General features: G+C 47.0%; 1 protein-coding gene across 4 annotated transcripts in view; it reads left to right on the top strand.

The window, feature by feature from the left end:
- Positions 1–447: 447 nt before the first annotated feature.
- The window catches only part of FOXJ2 (forkhead box J2), a 28,456-nt gene continuing 22,903 nt past the window's right edge, over positions 448–6,000 (top strand). Inside the window, exons 1-2 of one of the 4 annotated variants that reach the window (XM_068955252.1) lie at positions 448–534; positions 2,371–2,485. The gene's annotated coding sequence lies outside the window, so the exon portion shown is untranslated. Of the gene's footprint in view, positions 554–2,370; positions 2,486–6,000 lie in introns of all 4 variants that reach the window. The other 3 variants (XM_068955250.1, XM_068955251.1, XM_068955253.1) reach the window with 3 other exon arrangements.

Genomic DNA, 6,000 nt, shown 5'->3' with positions numbered 1-6,000 from the left:
CTTAGTCTAGGTCTCTCAAACCAGCCTTGCAACATACCATCATGAGACTTAACGGACAATTTTCAGCCAACTGGGTGGAAATGAGGCAACACTATATATAAATCACAGAGTTTTCTTTATGATTTTAACTGATTATAACACATTGGAGAAATAGCAATCAGACTTTTAACGGAACTGTAGTGGAAATGCCTTATAAGATTTGGGGATGTTATTGCAATAGGTTACTGACAAATTTGTTGCATGAGGGAAGATTACCAGGGATGAAAATTTCAAGTGATTTTGGGGGAGTCGAAGACTCGTAGTATCTTGCCTTGGAGCAGTGCACAATTATTATATGGTTGCAGGGAATAATTTGTTACTTGTGCCAGGCACAAGACTGGGAGAAGTTTCCCCAAGGTAGCGAGCCCCCCCGCCCCCCGCCCCCTAATCAGGCGTGAGGGACTGTCACACCCGAACAGGAGGAGACAATTTAGAAGCAGTGTCACACGGGCTGGCAGAAGGAGTTACCTCAGCTTGGAGAAGATCGCCGTGTGGGTGAGCGACTGTTACAAAGGTGGCCTAGCGATCAGTTGTCACCGCAGACTGGGGGGGCCGCGAGAGAGTATTGCAGGCGGAGCCCTCTGCCGAGGGGATCGCCGCAGCATGCGGCTGTCTCCCGGGCCGGGGGGCCGAGGGCAGCGATGCCGGAGCAGGCCGCAGCCCCGGCTGGCGGCGGGGGGCGATGGGGAGTGCGCAGCCCGCGGGCAGCGCCGGGGCAGCCGGGCCTCCCGGGCGGAGCGGGCCTTCGCCACAGCGGGGGAGCGGGCTGGGAGCCTCGCTCGGCAGCCGGGGCTACCCCAGCCTGGCGCCTCCTTAACCCGGGGAGGCGGGGGCGGCCATGGCCGGGGGGAGCCGGGGGAGGCGGAGCTTAGGCCGGGGAGGAGCCGGGGCCTGCAGTGGAGCCGCAGCCCGGAGCAGCAGCCGCGGGAGCGGCGGGGCCTGGAGAGACTCAGCGCCGTCCGGCCGAGGCCCCCCGCACAGGAGCCTGGGGAGCCCCCCGGGACGAAGCCGAGGCCCGGCAGGAGGCGGCGGAGGCGGCCGCTCAGCCCCGCGCAGGCCCGAGAGCTGCCGCGGCCTCCCGTAGCAGCCGGGCCCGGGCAAGAGGACTTGGGGCCTGGGGGGAAGCCAGGGACAGGTTCTGCGCGGCCAGGGTGGGGGGGACACCCCTGAAGCCTGCCGGGGTGGGAAGGAGACTTTGCCCTTTCCCCCCCCCCCCCCCCCAATCCGCGGCTGCGAGGAGACACCCCGTTAGGCAGCCCCGCTTCCAGCTGGGGGGAGACCTCCTGGTGGCCCCTCGCAGCCTCCTCCCACACCGGCCGGTTGGGAGACCCGCCCGCTAGCCCCCCTTCCCCACTAATTAGGTGGGGGGAGCTTAACACTTCCCTTCTTTCTCATTAACTAGGCAAGGGGGGGCTGGGGCCCCGGCACCAAGTGCTGATAACTAGAAGCAGATCTACTCTTCCACGCTGTGGGAGAGGACCCCCCCAGCCCCAGAGCTCCCTTAATACCTATTGAGGGGAGAGGTGTCCTCAGTCCCCAAATTTCTGGAGGTTGTGATAATTATCTTTACCACCTACTCCCCCCCCAACTACATAGCTACTGGGTGAGGAAATTCCTCCCTCAGCAGAGAAGGAGACACCCCTTCCCTAGCTGTTCCCAAGACCCAGCCAGATAGTAAGTGGGGAGTCTGCACAAGAAAGAGAGGCAGTCCCCAAAACAGAAATAAGCCAGACCCCCCCCCCCATATACTTACCTAGTGATTTTAATTCTTTACATCTGCTCAGCAGACAGCAGAGAAAGCAAAACAGGCACAGATTTAGGTATTTGCTGCTCTCTCCAGTTGCTGTTAACCACTGGAGATAAAGGTAATTTCCAGTACTGATCTGGTCTGCCTTCATCCCAGAGAAGATCCCTCATCCCCTAAACCAAGAGGGTTTTCTCCAGATAGTCTGTGCAAGGAGAAAAGACACACCTCCCAATTAGAGGGGAGGAAAAAGACAGATTTTGCTGATAATATCCACAGAGTTAGCAAGAATTCTTTCAGAGAAGGAGATTTACCCACCCTTACGAACGAGGTGTACCTGCAGGAGAGAGAAGAGAGACTTCCAGGTAGGGAGACTGCAGAAATTGCTTTCTCAGTCTGACAATCAGGAGAAGAAATGCTCTCTCCCAGGGGAACTCCCATTTAGCAGTTAGCTGCCAAAAGAGAGCATCTCCATCCTGGGATAAAACTAGCAGTTTTAGGGGACTGACAATCCCAAGCAGATCATTTTAGTGCTCAAGATTCTGATTTCATCCACAATCGCCTCGCCTTCAAAATCTTTCTTGAAGAAGCTCCTGGAGTAGCTGACAGCGACGTTCTGAGGATGGGGCTTGGAGGAGTGTGAAGGGCAGCACCCAAGAAACCAGCCCTGAAGATCCGTCTCCCTCCAGAAAATCTTCCAGAGTGAGTGACCACATTATGTCACCTCTGTTTTCCTTTCAGTCATTCTCGTTCCCTTCTTTCTTGTTTTTCATGTTTTTTTCTCTCAGTATCTGCTTTTCTTTGAATCTTTTTGTTTATGAACCTCTCCCCAACCTTTTTTTTCTATATATCTTTTTCCATCTCTCTCACTCTTATGCATTATAGGAAATGGACCTGATTCTTTCCCTCACTGTTTAGCTTATGGGAGACCCTAGCCCTAATTAATTGTAACAGACCTCTCTATCCTTTCCTTTCTACTTTCTTTCATAGGTGTATTGACTTTGTCCTGGGCTCAGCCTTTATCTTCAATAGTGGGAAATTAATTTCTGTTATCTAGAAGTCATTAACAAGGATAATAACGGCCAAAAAAGCATTGAAGAGATGGGAGGAGTGATTTGTAGTGCTGGTGTCCAAAGATGTGTATATGTTATATTGCGCTCGTGGGACTGCGGTGTCAGGTGTTCTCTACGTGAATCTTGCTATGATTGTAACTGTAGGAATAAAATCAATGCGAGATGCAGACCTTATTGTGCTTGGAAACTGAATGTACAGACCCCAGTGCTAACACTCTGAAATGAAAATCCTACTGTACTCAGGGGCTGTGGGGTTGGATCATGGAACGAGTGCCCTTGAGAGTTGATCATGTTGTACTCAGGGGCCTAAGAATGAAAGTCGTGGAAGTGCTGGTGGAACCTTCTCTGAAAGCCAAAAAGAAACCATTCCATTGCTACTAGTCTTCATATATGTTTTCTGCTGTGTTCAGGGGCTGGGAATGTCAGTCCTAATGCTAGTGTCATGATGAGCCAAGCTGTCTGCTTTTTGTAGATGGGACGGTTAAATTCCTATCTAAATGAGTATTCTGACACTAACATAGTGATTTCCTGAGAAATCAAGTCTGAGGGAGACTTAATCCCAAGTGAAGCCAAAGCAGATTCCTTTAGCAGAAGCATCATCCCTAAGGATATCTCACTTGAGATATTCCAGTTTCTTTTCTCCAGTGAGGCAGCAGTGAGGAAATCCAAGATCAAAGGATCCTTGGCTAGGACAGGTGGCCTTTTGGAATTCAGTAGGGAGCACAGTGGGTATAAGGAATCCCAGAAGAAGGAAACTCCTTGGTGTAATTTGACAGTAAGATCATACAAAAGAATCTAGGTCCCTCCAGGGTGATTCTCCATTTCTGCAGAGATTTTGACAGTTATCCTTAGTTTGAGAGGTGTTTTTTTCAGAGAAAGGCTGAAACATGAAGTGTATATTCAGGGGGTATTGTTAGATGCCTTCCTACCTGTTGCCCTATAGTTGTGCAATCAGCCTGTTTTGAGTACAGACCTGTTATCTAGAGCAAGGTAAGAGATAACTGAGTCATTTTGGCCTTTGTACACTCAAGGGGGTAACCGACTTTTCATGTTCTCGAGGTTAATTTACCTTGCTCTGCCCCCTTCCTCGCTGTAATGACTTGACATTTTTCAAGTCCTTTTGGCTCCGATGGATGCCAAGGCACTTTACAGAATGTATATGCCAGCCTTACAAAATTCTGCTCTCCTGCAATAACTATCTTTGCATGTGTAAAATGTTTTATTCTTGATTATTATGATAAAGAGTAAGATTTGTATTTTCTGCTTGAGTTTTTAATATTCATGATAGACATGCAAGGCTGACAGTCATATGCTGTAGTGCAATTGTTATTTATTTGTTAATTGCTGACTGGGTATTCAGTGCTGACTCAGACACACAAAATTAAGACAGTCTCTGCTCTAAAGATCTTGTGGTCTAAAACATAGCTCTACAAAAGCCAGGACATGCTGGTAAATTCAAGGAAGGGAATCATTTTTACAGAGCATGGCTCTTCTGATTTAAATACCAACATCATCACACTGATGTTTGTCACAGGCTAAAACGCACCTTCCTCTGAGGTGGAATACTGCAGCTCTTCTACACCATCTATTTAATACAAAAGTATTCATAAAAGGGAAAGGAAGAATATTATTCATCTTCATAAAAGTGCAAGGTACTTTATAGGCACATTTAAATGAAAGTGCTATGTCTTTAAGAGTTTATGTCAAGACTGTTAAACCTGAATACCTAAAATTAGACTTCTAAAACCACATTTAGTTACCTGAGTAAATAGCCTGGTTCTCATAAGTGCCCAGCAACTTAGAGGTGACTTCAATAGAAGCTACAGAGTCTTAAGCACGTGGATATAGAGACACTTGATTGTATGTGTATGGATTTGTAAATTTAAATTCGGGCATTCATGCTTCCAAAGTTGACTCTTAAAGCTGAAGCAGTCTGATCCTTTCCTATGTGCACTCCATTCCCAGTGAAGTTTGAGAACTGAGAGCATGGCACTTCTCAGGTCAAGCCCTTAAATAAAATTAAATGAGAAGCTCTAGAGACTTATGGGAAAAGGATTACATTACTAAAAGATCAGGAGGTTATATTCATGTTTAAGTATGTGTTCTGTAAGTTCCTGGGCTTTTATCTTGAAATCTGGTTCTGTAGGCAGTGTCTAGGTCAAAATAAGGAGTCAGATAAGTTAGAAAGAAATAGAATAATCCGGTTAGGGAATATGAATGTCATGTCCCAGTCCTAGATGTGGCTGTAAGTCCTGTAATGCTTACTTTTTCTGCAAAATATGGCTGAATGCTGGTGTCTCTGGAGAAGACACCCCAGCCTCAACTGTTCTGCGTTCCGTGAAATTTTTTCTTACCCCAGAGATACAGGTATCCATTACTACTTGATTACGTCCTCTTCCCCTAAACTTCAGCTGACCTTCATATAGTGGGAGGTTCAGTCTCCATCACAATTTGGAGCTTTGGCCCTTTGCTTCAAGTGTCAGAAAGGAGGTACGGTTAATGGCAACTGTGTCATGGACAGCTGTCCCTCAAGAGCAGGACTAAGATGATTATCTTATTTTACACTGCTATCAGACAGGAATTATTTTTGGTCATTAGCAACCGAAAGATGCTCTCGGACTTGTTTTTCCATTTGCTGCTCCAAACCTCGAATAGAATTGTAACCAGTGACTTTAAGGCAGAACCCTGTATTTTGTAGTATGCCATTTGCAGAATTTGTAGCTGTATTGTGGTTCAAAATTGAAACTTTAGTTGAATAATATTGTTTCTAGCCTTCTTGGTCTTGAAGACAGCTCTAAAAATGAGAGTCGAGTCCAGATTATTGGACAACCTAAAATGGTATCTCAGAAGCATGTGAACTCTCCGCTTGTGTTGACTCTGAAACCTAAAGAAAAGCATGTAAACCTCTGTATTGCTGGCTATTGTACTTCCTGTTTTTTTTTAACAGAAATATCCAGCTGATGTGTTTATCTCCCAAAGGCTTGTCATCTTTGTAGGAGTCAGTATTGCTACTTGCTACTTGTTCTCAGTTAATGTTTCCTTCTTCCTTCTAAAGGCTATAAGATGAACTTAAAAATCCATGGCATACTTCTACGCTGTCCCCATGTTTTCACTTTTAAAGGCAGCCTGGGTACATGTGTTACT

This window comes from Struthio camelus, chromosome 1 (assembly GCF_040807025.1).
Source record: "Struthio camelus isolate bStrCam1 chromosome 1, bStrCam1.hap1, whole genome shotgun sequence".
In the NCBI taxonomy this organism is placed as follows: Eukaryota; Metazoa; Chordata; class Aves; order Struthioniformes; family Struthionidae; genus Struthio; species Struthio camelus.
Note: the sequence above shows the minus strand (reverse complement) of the source record. Positions and strands in the feature narration are given on the sequence as shown.